Source organism: Siphateles boraxobius, unplaced genomic scaffold (assembly GCF_051911475.1).
Source record: "Siphateles boraxobius isolate OS27281-9 unplaced genomic scaffold, OSU_SipBor_1 12, whole genome shotgun sequence".
NCBI classification, from domain to species: Eukaryota; Metazoa; Chordata; class Actinopteri; order Cypriniformes; family Leuciscidae; genus Siphateles; species Siphateles boraxobius.
Window position 1 is genome coordinate 6039252 of NW_027508722.1, and position 27621 is coordinate 6066872.

Here is a 27621-nt window from a genome sequence, read left to right on the forward strand (position 1 = left end):
GTTTCCACCATCACCCTTCTGGTCAAGGCTCCTCCCTAGCTCTCACTACCTTCAGCACCACCCTGGACTTTTTTGTTCCGCCTCCTCCCAGTCAGCCGTCCACCTGCAGAGCCACCTCCTGTATCCTCTGACTATTTTGAAAACCCTTCGCTAGCCCCTTCACCATCTACTCATCCTCTTCGCCTTCTCTCTACGGCGCAAGGATGCGGCTTCCGGGAGGGGAAGTTCTGTCACACCGAGTCTCATTAGTTGTCATGGTAATTTGTTTGATTTAATCATTATGTTCAGGTGTGTGTGAGTGTGTGAGTGTGTTTGTGTGTGTGTGTGTGTGTGTGTGTGTGTGTGTGTGTGTGTGTGTGTGTGTGTGTGTGTGTGAGAGAGTGGGTGTCTGTGTGTGTGGTTATCTCCACTACTTAAGTTCACTTCTGTTTGAGTTTCTTTATCGGATCTCGTCATTGTGTAAGTTGTGTTAGACTGCCAAACTGTGTTGGAACTTGCCTTGTGTATTATTAAAGCCTGTTTTGCTTCATCTTGGTGTGTTTGACTTGCACCACACAACCCCTTGACAGCTGGGTTGTTATATTATTTATTATATTATATTATTAGCTATTATACAATAAATATATTTTATTATATTTGCACTGTGTATAAAACATAAAATATGATTCAAATGGTTATTCATGTACATGTGCACTACTTTAACGTCATGACAAGGCGATGTAGCTGTTCTGGAAAAAAATACAGAATACAATTCACAGCTGCAATTATTCTCCCCTACACCATGTTTAAAGTTTATGGCACGCCACACCTGAGTCTTTCCTTCGATGACCACTAGTCATTTTTTAAATTTTTTTACCAGGTTTGCACTAAGTGCTAATGTAATAAGACAGTAATAATAAAATACGAAATTCAGAACACAACTTATTGATGATGCATACTAATATACAGGCAGGCATATGAAGTTGTACATTAAACATTTTCCTTGAACACCATGATAAAGAAGTGCAGTGTGTTGCATTCATATTCTGGGCACATCTGATTGGCCGCTGATGTAACAGGAACCAATCCCCTGCGCTATGTAGATGACAATGCGACCGCTAACAAATGAGCTAAGGACCTATCAACCTGCACCATCAAGAGTTTCATGCCAGAACTAGGTATGAAGATCAATATAGACACCCTCAAAGGAAAATGTTTGCTCTGAACATTATTTTTGTTTAAAAATATCAGTTTGTCTCTGTGGGCCGCCAGCTCTTCATGTGCAGATTAAAGACTTGAGCAAAGAAACACCCGTGTTGACATATCCAGATTAAGCATCATTGTGCTGAACCCTCTGAAGATAATCTGAATGTTTGCGGAAGGGTCAGAAGTCATCTCTGTGGGTTTGAGACAGGAGCTGCCTGTGCTAATCCACATAGATCATGAGATCCTGACTGCAGCAGCTGCTCGGAATCCGATTGCAGAAGACGGAACGGTGCAGAGATATGTGGAACACTCTTTCTCATTCTCACACACCCCTTCATACCGTGCCAGCTTTAATCGTCCCCACGCCTAGCTACCCTCAAACAGAAAAAGCTATCAATGATTCCCTGATGTCTCCACGATTAGACTATTCCAAAGAGAAAAGCACACAGCCAGCCACTCTAGAGACCGATAACTTGAGGGGTAGGGCAAGAAACCCGTGAGAAACTCCATTATGACATCAAAAAATGAAGGGTGCCACCCAAAGATCTCCTCAATTACATGGGAACAGCTTCCATGGTTTTCAGTTGTGGACGTCACCCTCTCAGCCTCTGGTTTCTATTCTACATTAAACAGTTTTTATACTGGATGTAACCCTGCATAAATGTATTTTTAAAGGGATAGTTCGGCCAAAAATGATATTTAACCCATGCATTACTCACCCTCAAGCCGTTCGAGATGCATATGTCAATCTTGTTTCAGACGAACACATTTTCAGTTATTTTAGAAAATGTCTTAGACCCTTCAGTGGATATAATGTGAAGCAATGGGGTTCACCTCCTTCAAGTCCCAAAATGTGCATACATCCTTCACAAAAGTAATCCATCCGGCTCCAGGGGGATAAACGAAGGCCTTCTGAGGGTAATCCGTGCGGTTTTGTCGTAAAAATATACATATTTAAAACTTTATAAATGAAAATATCTGACTTCCGGCAACGATCAACGCGCGTTCACGGGTGATGGAAGTCGGCGTACGAGGTAGGACGTAGCGTAGGAACGCGCCTGCGCAGCCAGAGAGCAGAGTTTTGCTCTGCTCTCTGGCTGCGCAGGCGCGTTCGTTCTACGTCACGACGGATCAAACACACTTACCTGTGAGTTTCTAGTGATCCTGAAGACCTTGATTAGCTTGCTCAGGTGTGTTTGATTAGGGTTGGAGCTAAACTCTGCAGGACAGCGGCCCTTCAGGACCGAGTTTGAGGAACCCTGCCCTAGATTAAGCAGTGGTTCGGACTGCTCACATGGCACTGGGTTATAAAATTAAATATGAATCAGCATAACTGTTTTTAACATTGTTGGTAAAGTAATCTTCCTTATTATTATCAAACTAGCATATTATAAAGATTTTTGAAGAATCATATGAAAACTGGAGTAATGGCTGCTGAAAAGTCAGATTTTACTCACTCCTAGCAACTACCTAGAACACCCTATAAACCACATAGCAAAAAAACCTAGCAAGTGAAACATTGCTTTATGCTGCACAGTTTGATGGATTAGTGTAAAGAATAGATTTGTGGCTTCACAAATGGACGTATTGCACATATAAACAGTTTACTGATATGTTTCTGCTCAGCTTGAAATCGCATTATATGCAATAGTAAAGTCTAATATTTGTACACCCTAAATCAGAGTACATTGTGGGTATTAATTTGCAAACAATATGCTGAATGCAATCTCTCACAAGAAATTTGGACAAGTGTGTCTGACATCACGGTGTTTCATGTAGGAAATATGGACTGAGTTTGTGACAACAGGTAGATGGATAGATCCTAACCCAGAAGTCACTGCAGAACTCATAATAGGTGAAATCGACACCGGAGAGAAACCAGGTCAAGGTGGATCCTTTGCCAACTGCAATTTCTCATAGCGTTCAGTTTCCACATACTCTAGCTGTGCAATAAATGTTCACTTCACAATGCAAACAAGATTTCCCATACATCACTGCCACTGAGAGTAAGTTGTCCGGAATGAGACTTTAACGCTGAGTGAGCGTTTTCCCTCTCTGAGCCCAGGGAAAATCATTTGAGCCAGGGAAATCCCACACGATACCAGTGTCAGGGTCAATCTCGGGGTCACGTAGTGAAAATCCTCTGGCGCATGCTTTCCGTTTCTCCATACACCCACTCAACAGCTGATTCTGGGTCTGTTTACACGAAAAGTCTCTCAGGATTCCCAGAAGACCTGGAAAGCCAGTCGGACGGTATCAGCAGAAACGAGACTCTTGTGAAAAACAGATTCTGCTGGCTGACGCCCAAAATGGCATTATATTATACATCCAGGTCTGCACAGCTATGAGTCACAATAAGGACAGAACATGTTATTTATGCAGAGGAGCGTCTTGTAAATATTCCAGAGTAATATATCTACGTAAACGTGGAAGATTTGTCATAACAGTGGTGTACACGCTTGATGTTGTGGCTGATGAATGGGTTGTGCGTTGTTTGAGGGTCCGCTGCACTAGCAGTTATATCTGATAACCTCACAGATTATCATGGTGATGAATTTCAGCTAAAGACAGGTGATAGTGAGTGATACACACAGATCAGTGACGGGAGAGTGAAGACGAGCAGCGTTCTCTGCCAGAATCTCACGAGTCTGAGAATACTCATAAAATGCCACATGAAGAGCAGAAATTGTCGCTTGCACTTTAGTATGAAATAGTAGCCTATGTAGTATACTAGTATTAAGTAGTGAAGTTTATAGTAGCACATGCAGTATGTCATTGTACATAGTTAGAACAGCCCTACTGTTATGCTTTTGTTCTGAGTCTGAGAATGTTGATCTACATAGATGGAGACTATTATAAAAATAATCAAAGTGTAATATCATGACGCCCTCTGATGGTGAAAAGGAAGAACTACTGAACATGCATGTTAGAGGTATTTGCTCTCATACTGTAGAAATCCATGTACACTAACATTCAAAACTGTTTCTTCAGTAAGAATTTTTTTTTAATTAATACTTTATAATATAATTCAACGTATTATTTATAATAAAAGTCAGCGTGTTAGCTTTCTAGTCTATCTATCTATCTTAGTCCTCTGCTGGGGTCAAATGAATATCTTGGGTTGGTTTATATAAGGTTTGACAGCGGTTCAGAGGCTCTGGTCCCTTTGGTACACACATGGCTGAATTAGACCCCCGAGGGTCCGTCACAAAGAGCTCTAGAGTTTCCGGATCAATCCATTCTGCACTGATTGCCTGAGATCAATACGGACAGCGGCACTATGGGAAATATACAGTTACAACTTCTGACAGGATCCAGCATCAGGTGACACAACTGAAGGAGAAACAGTCCTCCTGTTCTTCAGTCTCGTCGTGTGTTTGAGTGGTAATTTGCTGAAGAAATCATGCAAAAACGCCATGTATCCGCATGGCTTCTCCTCTCTTCCTGTCACATGTCTGTTACTGGTCGGAGTGTAAACCATGGGCTTTCACCCTCTCGCTCTCATTCTGGCAAGTGACAAAATGTATTCGTCTGTCTTATTGTCCTCTAACAAGTCTGTCTCTCCCAATAACAGAGACGCAGTCATTAGCGATGACCGAACAGACAGAGAGAGACCCAAAAAACGGGAAATTAGGAAGCAGAAAAGAAAGAAGCCAGCGATGCACAAAGCGCTTAAGCGCACTCATTACCGCCGTCCTGATAGCAGCAGGCCATCGTGGGATTTTATAATTTCTGCAGGCATTATGCACCAGCGATCCTTTCATGTTCCGTCAGGGATCGGGGCTTGCAATTCTAATACGACCGGCGATGAGGAAAATATGCACATACATTTAGCATTTAAAATCTCCACGGGCTGAACAGAAGAGAGACAGGCACATGTCATACGACATATTGTGCGAGGGAAGAGGCAGAGAGCCCCTCCATAAATGATTCAACCATTTATTTATCAGCAGTTTATGTCTGCCCCGGGCGGCTGCCATGGCAATATTAATGACTTGGCCCCGCCACATTTGAAGTGAAAAGGTCATGGCTGTTAGACTCCCCAGTTAAATCTGAGGCCTACTGTTTATTTAACGCTCTAAAGTGCTTTGAGAGGCTGGGGAAGGGAGGGAAGTTTATCTCGCACACTAAGACAGACACACACATAGAGAGAGAGATGTGACGTTTTCATGCTGTATTGACAGAGCTCCTAAACAACGGTGTCTTCTGGGGTTGAGGTTCGGCTTGCTTTTGACCCTGTTTCTTAAGGTTTGTGTCTATAGAGAAATGACTGGTATAAGAATTCTCCACATCGCTCTGTTGAAACAGACACTGAATGCTGAACGGCAGACTTCGGCTAGAAGGCAATGTATGCAGTTAAATGTTTAACTTACAGGGTAAATGATCTCCACTGGCCTTATTTGACTACATTAGTGTATTAAAAAATGCTGGTGCCTGTTATAAAGCGCTTTAGTGGCCTTAAAGTGAAGTGATAACACTTTATAATAAGGTTCATTAGTTAATGTATTAACAAACATAAACTGACCATGAGCAATACATTTGTTACGTAATTAGTTCATCTTTGTTAATGTTAGTTAATAAAAATCAGATGTTCATTGTTTGTTCATGTTAGTTCACAGTGCATTAACTAATGTTAACAAATACAACCTTTGATTTTAATAACATATTAGTAAATGTTGAAATTAATACTAACTAAGATTAATACAAGCTGAAGAATTATTGTTCATTCTTAGTTCATGTTAACTAAGGTAAACTAATGTTAATGAACCTTATTGTAAAGTATTACCAGTCAAGTTAAATGTATTAGAATAGCACTTTTTACAATACACTGTTTCAAAGCAGCTTTACAGAAAATGATAATGTTACTGTTTATATCTTAATATATTCATGCCTCATGGTTGCATTTAGCAGACTAGAGCTGTGCGTTAATATAGTTTACATTGTTTATATCATTGGACAAGCAATTTGCTATATAGTAATGTATCGCTTCACATACTTATAAATCCAACATAATATAAAGAGCTGTTCGATAATCTGGTTTACATTTTGCGATGATATAAACAACCAAAATGTATGTGTATGTTTCAAACTATATGATGGGAATCCAAATTTAAACTATATTATGTATGCTATAAACTACATGATGTGTTAGTGGATGAATTTGATTTTACCAAGTCCAACATGTTCCTGGATCAACATCTGTGTTGATCCTGGAACAACATTCCAATATACCGATCAGAATTGAGGGACAAGTTTACAGTTTATGTCAAGTTCAGGTTTGGTGATTCCACATTAGTGTTATCCACCAATCATTTCCCTCTGATTTTATGGACAACTTAAGGGTAGGGTTAGGTTTAGCGGTAGGGATAGGGTTAAGACCAAATTTTCAGAGAGGAATGTTGTCCCAGGATAAACAAAATATGATCCGGGAACATGTCTTACTTGGCAAAATGACGTTGACCGTGTTAGTGAGTCAAAGGACTATATCAAGCTCTCAATCAAAATATTGTGCAGCATGAATGCAGTTGGTTTGTGTGGCCAGCAGAGGGCAGAGCTGGACTATGTGAAAGCGCTGGTGTTATCTGAGATAATTAAGAGAACATCTCTGTTTGCTCATCCGCACAGAACATTCAAGATTCCTTTGTGTGGCCTTATTAATTACTTTACAAACACAACTAGAGCCTCCCCACTCCCTCAGTAATTACTACAATGGGCACAGTACAGTCTGCATGCACAAACACATGGGTTAAATCCATTGTAGCAAATGAAGTAAATTAAGTAAATAAAACTTAATAATAAAAACAATATTTTATAGCCGCTGTTGTGTGATTCACAGTTGAAAATTAAATGTAGCAAGTTCATTGTGTTCCATAAATATTTGCTTCTGGAATAATGCATCCTTGACAAACACGATCCCTAGGTTTGTCCAATTACTATAAACTCTGAATAAAGGATTTGTTTAAACACATTTACACATTCACGTTGAAGGAATAGTGTAGGCCTAGATGACGTGCTTTCAAGCCTCAAATAAAGCATCCAGAACAGTGCAGGCAGTCAAAACACCTGAGTTTCCCTCAACAACATCACCAATGCTCCGTTTGCTCATGTTCTACCACATTTTTTCCAGAAGAAACGTGAATATTTCATATCCCTGGCAGATTTCTCTGTCTCTGTCAGTCATGTTCTCGCGTGTTTATTCTTGCTGCACGCTTCATAATTAATTTTGTCAAGCATAATTACATTTTCATGACAGAATTTTTAAGCGCGATGAGAAGGCAGATTATTTCCTTGATAACATTCCAATTAAAATGTTTGTGTCTCTGTTTGTTTACTTAATTAAATATTGACACAAGCAGCCCAAACTGATTAATGCCAAAAGCCCTCGTTCCTTTCGACGCTCCGAGATTCCGTTCAGACAGAAAACAAACATGTCAACAGATCTAAACGCGAGTCACAAACGACAGAACGGATGCGTTTGTGTTTGCTCTGCGGTGTCTCGCATGTGGTTCTGCGGGAAATAAATATTGTTTAAACTCGTTTCGGATTCGGCCAAAACAATCTCTCCTGAACACAGAGATATTGCAGTCCAGGAAGTGTTGTTTGGTTCCCGCGGGCTTCCGACTAGAGCAAAGCGTCTGTAATATTTCACAGTGCTCGGGGCTGTGCAATCCCGGCCTATTGATAAAGCATCCATTCCCTCCGCTATGGGCTCAGACAAACTCCAAATAAAACCGAGCTGGCTTCACTACAAAGCATTTAGTGAAGGGTAACTGTATTGTAGGAGGAGAAGCTGATGTCAACATCCCTGTAAATTATTTTGGAGCGGTATAAAACACAGGGTAGAACAGCGGTCGGTCGGACGGTGGGCGAGAAACTGAGATCTAATGAGGAGAGATCAGGCCTGGAGGACAAACAGAGACTGAGAGAAAGAGAGAAAGAGGAGCTTCAGATAGATGAGGCTGGAAAGTCTCTGAACAAAATACTATTTGATGAACTGTTGTAATCATTGGTTGAATTATTCTAAGGTATTATGTCGGATGATTAAAGGAATTTATTCATTTCTTTAAGTCTTGACTGTAAAAACTATTGGACCGTGTCCAGAAAAACACATAAAGGACTGGCATGGTGTGACTTTAAAAGGGGTACGTTTTCACAGTGCCTTATTGTTTGCAGGTTTGCGAAATTGTTTCCAAGAAAAAAGTCAAAATTATTTTTTATTTAAGACAGATTTGAAGTTGAGTTTAGACCAGTGATTCTTAACCTCTTTGATTCCAATTGTCCACAACAATAATGACAGGCCCAGTGACTTTTTCTAGTTAAGACACGTTTTCCAGTTGTTCAATGGATTTAATGGATGGGGATTAAAGGAATAGTTGACTTAAAAAAGAAAATTCTGTCATCATTTACTCACCCTTAAGTTGTTTCAAACCTGTATGAATTTCTTTCTTCTGCTGAAGACAGAGGAAGATATTTTGGAGAATGTTGGTAACTAAACAGTTGATGGACCCCATTGACTTCCATAGTAGGAAAAAAAATGCTTTCGAAGTCAATGGGGTCCATCAACTTTTTGGTTACCGACATACTTAAAAATATTTTCCTTTGTGTTATTAAAAAAATATATTCATCCAGGTTTGAAACAACTTGTGGGTGAGTAAATGATGATAGAATTTTCATTTTTAAGTGAACTACCTATTTTAAAGCTTGGCATAACTAGAGACATTCATGATGAGAATTTGAGTTATAAACCACACATTTAAAACTACCTCATATATTCAGTTTTTTCAAGACTGGACAGATCTCATTGTTTGTTTTTGCATGCAGCCAGTGAGGAAAATGCAATAGAAAGATTTTTTATTGTTGTATGTTGTTTATATGATTTAGCAGTATATTCCATGGCACTAAGTACTAGAAATAGGCTATCAGAGGATTTTAGTATGCTGCCTGTATTTGTTCAAGAACCATTAACAGAATTCTGTGTCATGACAATCATTGGCTACTATTTATGTTGGGACCGTTTCTGAATAATAACACTGTGTATTTTAGATGCAGGTTCATTTTATCTTTCTTTCTTACAGGACTAAACAGAACAGACTGAATGTGATTTCCAAGCCCATCTGAACAGGAGAAGCTTCACTATTTTTACCACCCTGTGATATTTCTATCACAGTCCAGGTAGCTCATATTTATGTAGATGAATAATTAAGAAGCTATTAAAAGGGCCCATATTCATGCATTGATGGAAGTGACATTAATATTTTAATGTTCCTCTACCTGGCTGTGCATGTTCTCTCCACAGATCATTTAAAGTCCATTTTGGTGGGCAGCATCCCTGAATATCAATTTTCAATATGGATCCTAATGCCATCTCTTGTTCGTGTCACAGCGAATAGCTTGCACAGTAGCCTAAATGTCTCCCAGTTTTTCATCAATTATTAGTTATTCTAACAAATGATTGAAAGACGTGACATGATCAAAGCCCATCATCGTGACCGTTTCGCTCAATTCTGGCACGTTGTGAAAAAGTTTACCTGATCTAATCCGCCTCGTGTCGCTCGTTTAGATTCAGCCGTCGACCGATGTTAATTAGCGCCGTTCGTGCACGTGTACATGCGTGTTTTGAGCCGTGATGTCCTGTTGTCTCGTACGGCTCGGACACTTGCTGCCAGAATGCTTGACAGTTGTTTAAGAATGGGAGCCCTTGCTGCTGTCAGTTCATTGAACAGTTTATTTTGCCCGACGCTCTAATGAGGTTTATTTACTCGTCAGCCCCGCGAGCTGCCTGTCTGACATATTACGGCCCACACTTGCAAACAAAAGAGAGAGAGAGAGAGAGAGAGAGAGAGAGAGAGAGAGAGAGAGAGAGAGAGAGAGAGAGAGAGAGAGAGAGAGAGAGAAAGAGAGAGAGAGAGAGAGAGAGAGAGAGAATATCAAAGTGTCCCTTATTAAAAGCAGCCGCGGCACATTATTAGGCCTTACAAGGGCAATCTGAGGGTCCAACCTGAAAGCTGTCAGCTCTAGGAACAGTCGCCATCCCTGATTGCTTGTAGTCCCAGCAGGTGAGCTGACCCCCCCAGACCCGTTAAATTACCCCTCCCTTCCTCTCCCCCCTCGGCCCCCGCCCCCGCCCCGTCACTATCTCACAAGACATCCAGACTCCCGCCTGAACCCCAGAGCAGGACTACAATTACAACAGTTCTCTCATTTGAAATTAAGCTAAAATAAAGTAAAATATAGATATTAGAAAAAATATATATATTTTTATTTCAGCCTGTAATTTTCGTTTAGTTTAATAAGTTGTAACTGGAAATTAAAAAAAATAAAGCTGTGCAAAAGCTAAAGCTGAAATAAATATATATATGCTGAAATAAACAAACTAAAATAAACTAATATATATATATATATATATATATATATATATATATATATATATATATATATATATATATATATATAACATACTTTTATGTTAGATGTGATTAATCGCAATTAATTGATTTCACCGCACTAAAAATACTTTTCCACAATTGTTTTCCACAAATACGTTTCCATTTGTTAGCAAGAGTAAACTACATTTCTAGCATTTATTAGTCTTAATTTCAACATTTACTAATGCATTATTAAGAAAAAAATATCTATCACTAAAACTGAAAAATAAATAAATGAAATCTAAATAGTAACTAATATTTAATTAAATCAAAAGCTGTATCTGTTAATATTTAATGGACCTGAGCTAACATGAACTAACAATGAACATTTGCATTTTTATTAACTAACAATGTATTGCTCATTGTTATTTAATGTGTTAACTAACCTTGACTACTGGGGTATAGTTGTAAATTTTTACCAAAAAACTAAAATAAAAATGACAAACACACATAAAAATGTTTTATATTTATAAGAACCACAATAACAGTGGATGAGAGAAAGTGCAGCATTAATAAATGTGCAGGGCACTGGTGTATGGAGATTAATAAATAAACAGAAAGACATAAGAAGGAACATTATTAGTAGAGAGCGCTTAATGCACTTAAGCACTGGACAGGACTGCATGCTCTTTCTGATCGTACCTGACTCATCCCGCAAAGACCCCATTTTCACTTTGGCTGTTAGTGCACCATCTCCCACGATTAATCTTGCAAATCAAGAGTGATTTTCGACAGAGAAGCTCTACAATGTAACTATTTGTGAGCATGCGATATCCTTCGGCCCGCTCTCTTTGTCGAGGCTAAACATGGAAATGAAATTTTCCTGGTGATGAATTATTTGGCAGGTCTGTATTTACCCGCGGTCTAGGTACGAAATGGCATCCGGTTCAGACTGCGGGAGACGTGGCCAAGCGGACGGTGAGAGTGACGACTTCTACATTTAAATCACCTTTTACATCCATATTTAACCGCCTGCTCTGTGGCCTTTATTAGAGCGAGAGGCTGCTGCTTGTAGCTGCTTTCTTAACCGGCTGGCTGAGGGGATGTAAATGTGGAATAATGTAGCAGGACCAAATTTGCATGGTCAAATGTCAAAAAAATGAGCCCTTCCCCTGAGCCTTGTCAAGAGGAATAACATAAGTGGCCTCCTCCACTGCCAGCATGCCATTATCGGTTAGTTCAAGCTGTCATCAGTGACTGGGAAAAAGAAATGGCGGTCATTATCTCAAAAAAAAAAAAAAAAAAATGGAGTGGAGGGGAATATATGCTCTCTCCCTCCCTCTCCCTTTCTCCTCTCTTAACCTCTCTGACAAGATTTCACTATGCACAGACATGTTTTGTTGTGCACCTCATGGCTGTGTGCACAGGTCCGCTAATGCTAATAGCTACAGTCAGTGTCAGTCTCACCCGGGGCGTCGATGATGCACAGGAAGTCAACACAATATTTCAAGTAATCGCTTTATTTCAGGCCTATAACGCCATTAACGTGCCAGGAGGGCCAATTTACAACAAGCAGCACGAATAATTAAATATGCAACTGGTAGGAAAGCAGGACGAGAGCTAGAGCGTGCTGATTATGTGGGTCCCGCCAGGGGAAGCAGACACAGTCAAGCAATTAGATAATACGTTTAAAGAGCGGAAAATCTGCGGCTGCGGGGACAATTAGCCAGAACATCAACCGACCACATATTTACCTCTGTAGATAAAACTGAAAGGGCTTTTCCCCTCCCCCTCTTATAAGCATTCAATCTCTGATTGGCTCTGATGTACTTTCTATGAACAGGGTAGTTTTAGTAGCACAAATTGTATGTGGGTGGGTGTTTTATTGAACTATTAGATAGATGATTAATTATCATCTGACAAACTAATGTAGCAAGATAACTAGCTAGTTATAATACATAAAATATTTTGCCCTCTCAGATAATTTGACCTTCTTGGGTATATTTAATAGTTACAACACAATCATTTTGACAATTTGTTGTTGTAAACTGATTTTAATTTCCAAAAATGTAATGTTTTCGCTGTGTAAGAAGCCCTGATTAGCCATTATTATAAAAAAAAAAATCATTAATTCAAATAAATAATATAAAACATATTAAAAATAACCAAATACAAAACAACATTTTGTCTTAATCTCAGGCAGGGCTCAACCCTGGTTTTTTTTTTTTTAAACATGTTTTTTTTTTATAATATGTAAATTTACCAACATGTCAATATCAATAACATGTTTTTTTTTATTTATTTTGATGTTTCTTTAACTTTATATTGGTAGTAAATAACAGAAGAACCCTAATGTTGGCCAAAAAGCTGGACAATCTGTGTATTTACCTTAGTCAAGTCAAGTCACCTTAATTTATATAGCGCTTTTTACAATACATATTGTATCAATTTAACTTCACAGTGATAACATGAAAATAATACAACAAAGTTTGTTTCTAGAAGAAAATTGCGTTATCGTCCAACTTAAGGTAGTTCAATAATATTGTTGAATATTTAATGTCCCCAACTAAGCAAGCCAAAAGCCAAGAAAACAGCAGCAAGGAACCAGGCTCAGTGTGTGAAACAGTGTATGATTATGATTCAGGCAGCATTACAGGTCAGAAGTCAGATTGGATCAGAACATTCAGAATATTTATCCAGGTCCATCTGGTTGGAAGTCGGAGTCACCACGCCGGTATGGAGAAGAGTTTGTTGAGGATCAGTGCCGATGTCAACGGTGTCATCGATGCTGTCGTGTCGATGAGGCCTTCACAGGGCGGATGAGGCTGGCACTTCAAGGATGCGTTGTGGATGGGTCCAGGCGCAGGTCCACCATCTGATCTGAATACGGCACGGATCCGGCTGATTCAGTAAACCTCGGCATAAACAGAAAGACTAACATTAGATGCCATTCTTCGCAGTAGACGTGAAGGACTATAATGCGTCAAGAGTTCACTCAAGTACTGGGGAGCTACACCATTTAGTGCTTTGTAAGTAGTCAGCAATATTTCAAAAATGTATACAATGTTTAATAGGGAGTCAATGCAGTGTTGACAGAACAGAGCTAATACGGTCATACTTTCTGGTTCTAGTGAGAACTCTAGCTGCTGCGTTTTGGACCAGCTGTAGTTTGTTTATTAAGCGTGCAGGGCAACCACCCATAATAGCATTACAATAATCTAGCCTTGAGGTCATGAACGCATAAACTAACTGTTCCACATTTTTCATTTAAAGCATATGTCGTAATTTAGATAGATTTTTAAGATGGAAGAATGCGGTTTTACAGATGCTAGAAACGTGGATTTCAAATTAAAGACTTTACAGTGTGTTTGTTAAAATGTTTTTTCTACCTTATTTGAGTTAAGTGCACAAAGAGAAAAAACAGAACATGTAAGTCAGTAAGCATATTCTCAATTATAGAATTCAATTCAAATTACATTTATTTATGGAGCTTTTGACAATACATATAGTTTCAAAGCAGCTTTATAGATACATTTTTTACAATTTAAAGTAATCTGTTATCAGAGGCGACTGTGTCAAAGTAATGTACAGTTCTAAGACAATACAAATCATGCAGTTAGCTAATATCATGTATTAATTTAGGCAGAAACAATAATCTCATTAAAGCAATTATTACAAGTTGTGATCATAATGCGTACAATATATAGAATTGCATCAGATATTGTGTCAGTTTGCCCTTGAAACAACCCCAGGCTAATACACACAAAAACAAACATATTGATACTCAAGAATACGATTTTAACTTGAGGAGTTGGTAACAAATAAAGGCTTTATGGGCCATTGGTGGAGGAAAACAAATCCATGCATTTTTAAGAATGTGGATGTTTGGGAGAGAAAACAAACAATGAAAAGCAAACCAGCTCCACTGGGGAGACAACAAATACCATGAATAATATTCTGTGAATAAACTGAAGCAATCAAGATGGCATGTCTTTTCACCGGCAAGTGAAATGAGTGTCCTTGACAGAACGATGAAAGCATCACAGTGTCCGAAGAGATTAGCATGTTAGCATCACCTTCAGAGCATTTCACAACACTGTAATACCTTGAATTTGGTTTTGAAGTTGGACACACTTACCTGGACAGCAACTCATAATTGTAGAAATGCAATTATTATCCATAAAATATCAAGAATTCCATTCTGTTAGCTATGGGGCACACATGTACAAATAATACAGTTTAGAAGATTTTCACCATTTACACTGATCCATTTAATGATTTATTGGCCTGCCTGATTAAACACACAGAGATTGTCTTATATTGGGGAGGATGAGAGGCTATGTTTCTCTTACCATTGGATAAAGTGTAACGGCTAACTTGAATCACGTAAGGCCCCTCAGCCTATCATGTAATGGCAATGATGCCAGTGCCCACCATTTAAAGTTTTATGACAATCAGTTACAATTTACGTTAATCAGTTTTTTTTTTGTGGATTAGCATGTTGGTCTAAATCTGTTTCTTTTTGTATGCACATTTTTAGGATTAAATCTATGGAAAATTGTATTCGTGAGGCCCCTTGAGCAGGTCTTAAAACTAGGTAAGTACAACATCAGATGAACAAAAACATGACAGATTGGACCATGTCATTATTTATATAACAAAAATAAATCCAAAATGGAGAAGCCGTGTGTGACAAATTAAGTACACCCCATGATTTTAGTGCTTGTAGAACCACCTTTAGCAGCGATAACTTGAAATAATCATTTTCTATAGGACCTTCAGTTCTTTGAGGTTTGTGGGCCATCATTCATGCACAGCTCTCTTAAAGGGGTCCTATAATGCCCTTTTCACTGTAAAATAAATTGTAAAATAAGTCGCTGATATTCCCAGAGTGTGAAGAAGCTCATTGTAGTCTCTACCAGCCATTTGTTGTAGTCCTTAAAAAGCGATTTCTGTAAAATAAAATATCTCCTTTTGCTTTGAACTTTGAGCGTCGTTACTTTGCAGATGTTGTTTATATTTAAACAGCAACATTACACACTAACTAAAGTTAAAAAAGTGAAATCATAATCAACCACCCCTTTAAGGTCCCTAATGAGTCCAGGGTGCCCAGGTCCTGTGGCTCCAAAACAAGGCAAAATTCATCCCCCCTCCATCAGCGTGATGGACAGTTGGTATGAGGTGTGTGTGCTGATATGCTGTGTTTGATTTTCACCAAAAGTGGCGGTGTGCATTATTGCCAAACATCTCCACTTTGGTCTCATCTGTCCAAAGGGCATTGTTCCAAAAGTCTTGTGGTTTGTTTTCTAAGGTCAAATTCAAGCACGTTTCAAGCACTTTCAATGTCCATTTTAAAGCTTTTTCCAGCACCTTACGCCACCATAAATTACATACCAATACATAGGCAAAATTATTATTTAGTGTTTTTATCACATTAAAAGAGATAATGCTATAAACAGGCAAAATTGTGTTTAGTAATAGCAGAAGGTTTAGATATTTAAGCAAATCACATGTTTTATTTTTCAAAATGTATCACTGTCTAAGTAGATAATGCCTATGAATAATTATTTTTATTATATTAATGTCCAAATATGGCTTCCCAGATAATGTGATTTTCAAGCTGTAAAACTGAAGAAATTTCAAGGGCTGAAAATATGAAGACAGGATTTGAACAGAAATATTTAACAGGTCTTGGTTTTTGGCACACATTCTTGATATAAACAAGGTTTGAACAAAATCTGAGATAGTGCAACAACAACCTGTAATTCAATTTTAACCCAGGAGACTCAGACAGTGCACAGGCAGCTGCCTATCGTCGCTGACCGATGAAACTCACGAATGTCCAAAACGGTTACTTTTCAGGAAGTGAAAAAAACACAGTAATTTCAAAAGCAGTTGAACGTAGCGTTGCATACTTGGTACGGCATCTTTAAATGTAACCATATTCTTGCCAGGGTAATGATATAAACCACATTTGACCAAAATCGAGTTTAAATGGACATACATGCATATTTTACACTAACGGTGGTCGATACGCATTCTTCCGATCATTAATTAGAATGACAAAGTCGCGTTTCATATTGACAGATGAATAGGCTACGCTCAGTTTATTAAATAGCCTACGTCTCAGTTTATTAAATAGCCTACGTCTCAGTTTATTAAATAGCCTAAGTCTCCGTTTATTAAATGTCTCTTGCAAATAGGGACAATGAATCAATACACTGACATGGCAATGGTAGACTGATTCTTTGTTTGCACAGTCCTACCGTAATTTTGTGAATATATAATAAACTTGTGAACAGTTGTCAAAAACAAATGTTTGCTGATACTTTACCTCACAGTGTTATTCGGTTATCCAATGCTGAGCTTCCAGAGAAGCTTAAGATGAAACTTCACGAGACCGGCGAGATGCCTCCACAGGGTAGGAGATACGCGGCGTGATTGACAGCTTTGACACCAAATGGATATACGTGAAAGTCAGATAACATGATTTCACAACTTTCCATTGGTCATTTATATAATGTGAAGCATACTGTATACGGAAATTAACCTGGATATTCTATCCGTCGAGAAATCTCAAAATCGGCAAAATGGACATATGCGGTTTTCATCGGACAGCGACGCTGTAAAAAAAAAATAAAATAAAAAAAAAATAATAATAATAATATATATATATATATATAATTTAATTGCGAAGACATATCTACTGGAATAGAGCACTGTAAATATTGCATAAGGCCATCCTTAACCTTACAGTAGGCCTAGGCTAACACTCCATCTGTCACGATTTCTGTTCAGTAATCAGTGATTGTCTTTATGCACTTGGCTAACGTTTGCAGGTTTTAATTTGTGGGTAGTTAACGTTACAGTTACTGTGCTGTAACTTTGGCTATGTTCACTGCATATTCCACAAATGAACGTGCCATAACGGACATCCAATACTAACATTACATTATCACACCAAGTACTTTCAGTCACTAATGGCCCTTTCAGACAGGACTTGGAATGCACTGCGCTATGAAACCCATTTATTTCAATGGCTTGCGCTGTGCGAGGACGTTTTGTTGCTGAGTCGACCAAAGCAGAGCGCAGCATTGGCGAGCTCGAGCGCACGCCGTGGTCAAAGTTGAAAATAGTTCAACTTTTTGCAGTTTCTCTGAGCATTGCATGATCTGACCTTGGGGTGAATTTTGCTGGGACGCCCACTCCTGGCAAGATTGGCAACTGTCTTGAATGTTTTCCACTTGTGAATAATCTTCCTCACTGTAGAATGATTGACTTCAAACAGTTTTGGAAGCAAACTAGATTGATGGCAGCAACAATTGCTTCGCTAAGATCATTGCTGATGTCTTTTCTCCTTGGCATTGTTAACACACACCTGAATGCTCCAGACCAGCAAACTGACAACACTTCTGATTTTATAGAGTTGGTCACGATTGCTGGTGATCAAAAAGTCAAATGCATTTGATTAGCAGCGCCTGGATGTTACCCTCTGCAGTAAGGGTGTATTTTTTCAACATGGCTTTTCCATTTTGGCCTAGTTTTTGTTAAATAAATAATGACACAGTGTAATATGTCATGTGTTGTTGTCCATCTGAGGTTGTATACAACTAATTGTAAGACCTGCCAAGGACCAGATGATTTTTTTTATTATGTCCTTATACATAAAACCATATAATTCAAAATGGTGTTCCACCAAACCATCAAGAATATGATCTCAATCGACCACTAATCTCCTTATGTACAAAACCGCAATATGTGTAAATGTAAAGCTTTATAGATCTGCGCTGTAAAATAACATTATCTGTGTTCACTTTTTTCTTCAAGATAGATAGATAGATAGATTGATTGATAGATTGATAGATAGATTATGTTGCTCAAAATGTGGCGAGTATAGCCTGTATATGTGGCAGACCCCTGCTGTACCTGTGCTGTGCCACATTACCTAATGGATTCAGATCTGCGCTGCAAGGGACGATATTCAAAGTGTCATATAGACACACCAGCTGCACATTACCTTGACAAAATCAGCCTCTGTAAATTAGCTATCGTCTGCATTATTAAAATAACAAGGAATATTTCATTGGACTTGGCAAAAATATCTTCCCTAATTGTCCACTTCATTCAGAGTCCATCCAGTCAGCTTCTGCTATTGGCTTGCAGATTTCTCATGTCCCATTAGGGGGAAGTGGCACTGCAGTCCAAAGCGTCCTCATTTATTTTAATAACCTGCCGAGGAAGACATGAAAATGTTAAAGTTAGACGACTCCGACATGACGGGTAAGTAGCTTGTCAGATCTGCGCAGGAGTGTCTTTTTATAGGCCTCTCTTTTTCCCCCCACGTCTTTTGGGTATAAGGATTTGATTGACTAATTATTACAGGACATTGTCTGCTGGTGTTAAGATTGATACGGTTTTCAAATTATCTGCTCCTGCATCCTGCAGTTTTTTCACAACCACGATACCCATGAACTATCCATTAAACTCACACTGGAAAAACATTGGTATTCAACGGACATTAAATCTTCTCATCTAAATCATCTTCTGGGAATATTCTTAAATATCCTCTGATTCAAATCAATTTTGCGCTCTATTACAGACTTTGTAGTGAGTTCAGCTAATTAGTGAGAGAAGGAATAAGGTTTATCATTAGCTCAACAGTCCCTAAATCTAGAGATTGTTAATTAAATAGGCTTGAAAAGCCCGATTTCATGGCAGCTTGATATTCCTACTGCGCGTGGGTATTTTTCCAGGATCTGGAATGAGAGAAGATTCCCATCCAAACTGGATGTGTGTCAAATAAAATCAAAGCCTGGCCTCTTGTTTGATCGAGTCTGACTTTCAGCCATCAGGCGACCTGTTGACAAATGAAACATCTAAATAACGTTGAGGGAAAGCTGAGGTGTAATTGTGTCATCGAGGACTTGGAAAACAAAGACGCATTATCAGTCGAGGAGCAAACAAGCCTAATCCTGCCTCAGATCTCAGTAAATAAATGCCGGTGGTAATTCACCCATAACTCCTGCCTCCAGGTTAGTCTGTTTTCTTAACGGTGTCTGTCAGATACTAATACCATGTAAATGAGACACTTCATGGCTTGCAGAAGCTTCCTCTAAATCCTCTGTCATTCCTTTAACCGCTGCACTCTCAGAGACCAATATCTATTTTCATCTGGCCTGATAAGATCTCCTAAGGATTTAAAGATGGCTGCTCGTCCGTCGGCCTGGACTTTTCGCTGTGATCTAGGGCTTTAGGGAGTTCTCATTAGGCAGCGGGACTCGGATCGAAGAACCTAGTTCTGGCTAGTGGATTTTTAATCCTCTGGTGGCCTGTGTTGGGAGCAAGAGTTATTTAGAAACTTTGATTAGCCACAGTGGTGCACTTTGATTAAGAGAACTTCAGACGATTGAGCAGCGCTGTGATTCAGGGGGAGGAAGGGTGTCTACACAAGCCTGAACAGAGCTGGAGATTCTAGGAGTGAAAGGCTTTGTCCACAAGCTGTTGCCTCTCCTCCAACTGACCTTCCGTGCCTCTGAAAATCAGTGTAAACAGAAGGAAAAGGCAAAACTTCTGCTTATGAGATGAAGCTGGGAGCGACCAATAATGTCAAGGTTATGTTAATCTTAAAAATCTAGTAGATTTGCAAATTGACACCCTGTACTGATGATTTAAATTTATGCCATTGTAAATGCACTGCTACCACTTGCCAACATATCAGCTTTATGTTTGCTCAGATATTTTAACATGATATTTTCCTGATTTTCTAAAGAGTCTGTTGATGTAGTGATCTACATAAAAACAAGTTAAAGCTTGTTAACATCAAGTACAAGACGAGAAAAGTAAAATGTATTGTATTTAGTACAAAGTTAAATACCTGGACAATATATTTAACTTTTCAGCATATGTGCGTATAGTAAATAAAGTGTACAGAGGTAGGTCTTGGAACACCTGACCATTACATGAACAGGGACTTTGACATTGAATTTTAAATACATAGATACTAATTTGGAGCTATAACAGCTTTAACTTTTCTGGGAAGGCTTTCCACAAACTTTTGGACTTTTTCTGTGGGAATTTTTGCCCATTCATCCAGTAGAGCATGTGTGAGGTCAGGCACTGATGTTTGACGAGAAGGCTTGGCTTACCATCTCCATTCCAGTTCATCCCAAAGGTGTTCGATTGGTTGAGGTCAGGACTCTGGCCAGTCAAGTTCCTCCACACCAAACTCATCCAACCATGTCTTTATGAACCTTGCTTTTGTGCAGTGGGGCACAGTCATGCTGGAATAGAAAAGGGCCTTCCCTGAACTCTTCCCACAAAGTTGGAAGCATAGCATTGTCTAAAATCCGTTGGTATACTGAAGCATTATGTTTTCCCTTCACTGGAAGTGAGTGGCATACAAAAACAGCCTCATACCATTCTCCCTCGTCCACCAAACATTACAGTTGACATATTGCAGTCAGACAGGCATCCGCCAAACCCAGACTCGCCCATCATACTTCCAAACAGAGAAGTGTGATTCGTCACTCCAGATAATATGTTCCCACTGCTCCAGAGTCTAGAAGTGGTGTGCTTTACACCACTGCATCCGACGCTTGGCATTGTACTTGGTAATGTGAGGCTTGCATGCAGTTGCTCGGCCATGGAAACTCATTTCATGAAGCTCCCGGAGCACAGTTTTTGTGCTGGTATTAATGGATGTTTGGAACTCTTCAGTTATGGAATCAGCAGAGCGTTGGAGACTTGTACACACCATGTGCCTCAGCACTGGGGGACCCCGCTCTCTGACTTCCACTTCACTTCATGGCCGAGTTGCCTGGGTTTCCTAAACACTTCCATTTTCCAATAATACTACTTACAGTTGACCATGAAATATCTAGCAGGGATGAAATTTCATGAACGGACTAATTGCAAAGGTGGCATCCTATCACAGTACCACGCTTGAATTCACTGAGATTTTCAGAAAGACTCTACATCTTTTCACAAATTATTGTAAAGACCAGTTCTCCCCTGGCCAATGAACGAACAGTTGATTATGATTATGATTCAGGCAGCATTACAGGTCAGAAGTCAGATTGGATTGGAACAATCAGAATATTATCCAGTTCCATGTGGTTGTAGATTGGAGTCATCACACCAGTATGGAGACTAGTTTGTTGAGGATCAGTACTGATGGCTGTCGTGTCGATGAGGCCTTCACAGGGGAGAGTCTAGTTGACACAATATCTGCTGACACTTCAGGGATGTGCTGTGTTCGTGTTTAGGTGCAGGTCCACCATTTGATCTGGACACGGCCCGGATCCGGCTGACTTCATCATGTAGTGTAATTTGAGAAAACAATTTAATTACTTTACTATATATTATTATATCTATATTAAAGAACTTATTTATGTTCAAATGATTATTTGAATTTATACTCATACCTGCGATTAGTGTGAACATTTGATCTAGTTTATGGCCTTAAGAATTAACTGCTTTATTTTTGTCATCTGTTTTCAGATGGCGTCAAGTCGTCTATACAGAATTACCTCTGTACAAAACCAAATTGTTTCAGTAGACACTAATACCTTGTGGAATTATGTAGGTTGACTTAAGTTTGTACTTTTTTCTTGTTCCGAATCCTCATAGGATAAGAAAGTGAATATCAATCAATTAAATTGGCTCATCTAAGTAGGTCTTTCAGTAGATGAAATAGCCTGAATATAATTGTGAGCAATCAAGCATTGAGATCTGTGCAGAGATGGTGGACGAGCAGTCTGGGATATTGTAAGCGTAAAGTGTGTAATGTGTTGGGAAGCCCATGGGGATGGCAGTAAGGAGAACGTCTATATCTTTAAATTGTGTTTAATTACCATCAGCTCCCTGTCTTCAAGCTTCAGAATTACCTCATGAAATCCTTATGAAGGCTAATGACACATAATAATGGCTCCAGAGAATTCATGGTTAACTTAAAGAAAGTCATATCATATGCATGCTAACTGTGAAGCTATGTAGTGCTCATCTCTGAGGCAGAGGCTTTCTAACCTTAAACACATTGAAGATCTGCTCTAAAATTTGAGTAAGCATGGGTAAACATAACTCACAATTTCTTTAGAAAATGTAAAATCTAGTTTAATTTTGAGACATTTATGTATGTTTTATATATTGATATTGTAGAACGCATTGCAAAAGATTAATAACAATTCTTTACAACCCTAAACTTTTGCTTAGAGTCCGATAATAATGAAATTGAGTATTTATGATTAAAAATAATCCAGTGTCCCAGTCCACAGTTATTTTGCATCTTAAGTTATAAACTATATGAATGTAATTCTCTCTAACATTAATGTATTCAGTGGCATGTGCTGTAACTGAATAAAAAGAACTAAAATGTTTTCTTGTCACCAAGAATAATGTCCACAACATAATACATTTTCAAATATATTTTTCACACAAACTGTTCAATAATTTTTTTCTTAAATATTCTTTTAAGAAATATTTTTTTTTTTTAATTTTTAAAATAAGCTTTTTATTTAGACAATATTTTCCTGTTTATTTTCTCTCACACATGATAAACATCACTTTAAAGGGTTAGTTCACCCAAAAATTCAAATTCTGTCATTAATTACTCAGCCTCATGTCAAATCTGTAAAGGCCCGTACACACCGGGACGAATATCGGCGGGCGTTATTCGCACGCGTTTTTCAATGCGTTTTTTGTGTTCACACCCAAGTGATTTTCACTGACGATGAGCCGAGTGAACATGCACATTCATTCCCTGACATTAGATGGCGCTTAATGTAAAACAGAAATACCCCAGAAATAACAGAAAATGTTGGAAAAAGTTACAAGCCTATGTACATGAAAGACAATTAAACTCACAATCAAGGCCCATTTGCTCTGTAATACCACTCCATAACAGTTCCCTTTCGAGGGAACTCAACACTGCGTCGTTTAAAACGACTATTTGGGGACTCTCCCTTAGCGTGCGCCTCTGAAGTATGAATGAAACTAATCCAATCCTGATTGGTGTTGCGTCATGACGTAACATGTGACGGCATAACCGGATGTATAAAAGGTGACGCCGGACACACACACATTAGCTTTTCGCTCTTCAGCAAGCGCTCTGTGTTGAAACTGTCTCTGTCTATTTGGTGTTGTTTGTCTGATTTAGAAATATAAAGATTATGGCGAGTGAACAGTTTGTCAGTTGTGTGCACCCTTGCCCAAGATTTATCACGGGTGGGGACACACATCAACTTTGTGTAAACTGTTTGGGAGTGCAGCACGCATAGGCAGCTCTTGAGGGATCTGCCTGTGAACACTGTGAAGCACTATCCATGAGAGTGCTGCGCTCCCGCTTTGCTATTTTTAATAAGGATGGCCCAGCTCGCGATCCCTGCGGTTCAGGTCCCGCGTCTGTTGAGGCGGCGCGGAGGCTTGGATCGTGGGGATCGCAAAAGGATCTCGCAGATGAGAACGAGACTGCTGTGGCACTTTCTCGTTCATCATCAGGGGATTCAATAACACTCGCTCACGGCGCAAAAGCCCGCACTGCGGCTTCTTCTGCCTGTGACGAGTGCCCGATACTGGAACTATCCGCTTCTGAGGAGGTGGATGTTCTCAGCATCGGGAGCGAGGAAAATGAGCATAACTCGCCAGCTCATGTTCCCGCATATGAGGAGTTGGTAGAGGATGTGACACGTGCTGTGGCCAGACTCAACATCAGCTGGCCACAAGATAAGCAGGAAGATTCTCGTCACAGTAAATTAGAAGAGAGATTCCTGCAGCACAGGTCACAGCCTCAGTGCCGGGGTTTGCCATTTTTCCCAGATCTGCACAAAGAGATTGCTAGATCTTGGGAAAAACCCCACTCCTCTCGCATCTCATCAAACACTTTGTGTGATTATAGCAATGTGGGGGGTGCGAGGGAGGCGGGGTATGGCAAGATGCCGCAGATGGAGGAAGCCTTGGCGAATTATCTTTCTCCTTTCATCTTCGCTTAAAACCCAGGCGCTGCCCAGCAAACCATGTAGAGAAACATCAGCTTTGGTTTGTAGGGCATCTATGGCGGCTGGTCGGGCTGGTGCGTCTCTGCATTCTATGGCTATCTTGCAGGCGTACCAGGCCGACCTCCTTAAGGATTTAGATGAAGGCGAGGGACCCACTCGTTCAGATATTGCAGAGTTAAGAAAGACCACAGATTTGTCTCTCCGGGCCACTAGAGAAACGGCACCCGCTATCGGCCATTCTATGGCAGCTATGGTGGCTACGGAGAGGCATCTGTGGCTCAATTTATCTGGCATTAAGGACAAGGATAGATCCTTTCTGATGGATGTGCCGCTTTCGCCTTCTGGCTTGTTCGGCGACGCTGTTTCTACGGTCGTCGACAGGTTTCAGGAGGCGAAGAAACAATATGCGGCGTTCCAGCAGTTTCTCCCTTGCCGCTCTAAGTCCTTTAGGAGGGCTGGTCCAAGTGGCAAGCCACAGCCGTCAACCAGCTCCTCATGTCGGCAGGAACAAAAGGAGAGCGTTGCCTCTAGAGTCCCTCCCTCGGGAGCTTGGGAACAGAGGAAAAGCTCTCAGCCGAAACCCGCCGGCCAGAAAGGCGACCTGAGGCCCGTCATTCAGGCCAAGAGAGCGGGGAAGAGGTCCTAACCGTGGTGGTAGGACCTCAGAGGACTGAGGCCGATTTTAGACTTAAGGCATCTGAATCTGGCTCTGAGGAGGTTCAGGTTCAAGATGCTCACCATTCCCATTATAGTGAATCAAATCAGGTCCGAGGACTGGTTTGTCACGAAAGACCTAAAAGACGCCTATTTTCACGTCTCCATCCTTCCATGTCACAGGAGGTTCCTAAGGTTCGCTTTTGGGGGCAAAGCATACCAATATTGGGTCCTTCCGTTCGGCCTAGCACTCTCTCCCCGAACATTCACGAAGTGTATGGATGCAGCTGTGGCTCCATTGAGACTCCAGGGCATACGTATACTAAATTACATCGAGCACTGGCTCATTCTGACTCAGTCGTGGGAGATGGCAGTTCGGCATCGAGATGTTTTCCTTGGTCATATTCAGAATTAAGGTTGAGACTCAACTTAAAAAAGAGTGTGTTAGAACCAGTTCAGAAAACTACTTTTCTGGGTGTGGTAGGGAATTCCGTTACGATGCGCGCACATATGTCTCCCGCACGCATCGAGTCTATCCTAACCATGGTTTCTGGGATAAGACTAGGCCAGGCCATCACTGTATAGCAATGTCAGACTGCTGGGCCTCCTGGCAGCGGCATCAAACATGATACCTTTGGGCCTTCTCCACGTGAGGCCCCTTCAGTGGTGGCTGAAAGCCAAGGGGTTTTCCCTCAAGGGGAATCTGTTCCGTATAATAAAGGTTACGCGCAGATGCCTTCGTTCCCTATTAATATGGAAGAAACCTTGGTTCCTGTACCAAGGGCCAGTGTTAAGGGGCGTCATGTCGCCGGAAAACCTTTTCGACAGACGCCTCCCTTACTGGCTGGGGCGCGGTCATGGACGGCCGCTTTGCCAGGGGTCTGTGGCAGGACCATCATCATTCTTGGCATATAAATTGCCTAGAGATGTTGGCTGTTTTCAGGGCTCTGAGGAGCTTCCTTCCAGACATCAAGGGTTACCATGTCCTGATACGTTCGGACAATACATCAGTGGTAGCTTATCTGAACCGACAGGGGGGACTCAGATTGTGCCCTCTATCCAGATTGGCGCATCAGATCATTTTAAGGTCCCAAGGGAAAATTGTATCCATCAAAGCAATATATATCCCAGGGGTTCAGAATCAGGGAGCAGACATCCTGTCGAGGCAGGGACTGAGGCCCGGGGAATGGAGACTTCATCCAGAGGTGGTTGAGTTAATATGGCAAAAATTCGGACAATGGAAGTGGATCTATTTGCGTCTCGAGAGACGTCCCATTGTCAACTTTGGTAATCCCTCACTCATCCAACCCCACTGGGGTTGGATGCCATGGTACAAGCTTGGCCGAGGCTGCGCCTGTACGCTTTTCCCCCGATTGCTCTGCTCCCGGGAGTCCTGGAGAGGGTTCGCCAGGAGGGCATCAGTCTTCTTCTGATAGCCCCGTTCTGGCCGGCCCGAGTATGGTTCTCAGACTTAGTGTCACTCCTGATAGACCAACCATGGCAGATTCCTCTGAGGAGGGATCTGTTGTCTCAAGCAGAGGGCACAATTTTCCAACCTCGCCTGGAGATGTGGAAACTGTGGGTCCGGCCCCTGAGGGGGCCCAGTACTTAGATGCTGGTCTATCAGTTGGAGTAGTTGAAACCATACTTAGCTCTAGGGCTCCATCCACCAGGAGATTGTATGGCCTCAAGAGGAATGTGTTCTCTAATTGGTGTAGAGAACATAATGTAGATCCAGTCAACTGCCAGGTAGCTTCAGTTCTGGAATTTCTTCAAGACCGCTTCTCTGCAGGTCTCTCCCCATCTACTTTAAAAGTATACGTGGCTGCCAAATGCACCTTTTAACGATGGGCCTTTGGGGAGGCACCAGCTGGTCATACAGTTTCACCGTGGTACTTGGAGGATAGGACGGACAACCAGTTCCAGGGTTCCATCCTGGGACTTGGCAGTGGTTGTCGAAGGGTTATCCCTGGCCCCCTTCGAACCACTCCAGTCGACTTCACCGAAGAACTTGACTTTTAAAGTGGCTTTTCTGTTAGCTATTACCTCTATAAAAAGAGTAGGAGATCTCCAAGCCCTGGCAGTAATGCCGGCCTGCTTGGAGTTTGCCCCTGGCGGAGTAACAGCTATTTTACATCCTAGGCCTGGTTATGTGCCTAAGGTGCCATCTAATGTGGCACAGTCAACAGTTCTTCAGGCTTTTCACCCTCCACCACATGTGTCGGCAGAAGAGGAAAGGCTCCATTTGCTCTGTCCTCTCAGAGCTTTGAGAGTTTACCTTGAGAGGTCTTCTTCCTGGAGGAGGTCTGACAAACTTCTAGTGTGCTTTGGATCACCTAGGAAGGGATTACCTGCTTCTAAACAAATGATTAGCAACTGGATAGTTCATGCTATTACTTCGGCCTATAGGGTGCGTGATTTACCTT

At 40.6% G+C, this 27621-nt stretch overlaps 1 long non-coding RNA gene across 1 annotated transcript in view; it reads left to right on the top strand.

Moving 5' to 3' along the window:
- Positions 1-27621, top strand: part of LOC143715379 (uncharacterized) — a 582927-nt gene that overhangs the window by 338337 nt on the left and 216969 nt on the right. The gene's annotated exons all lie outside the window — the stretch shown is intronic.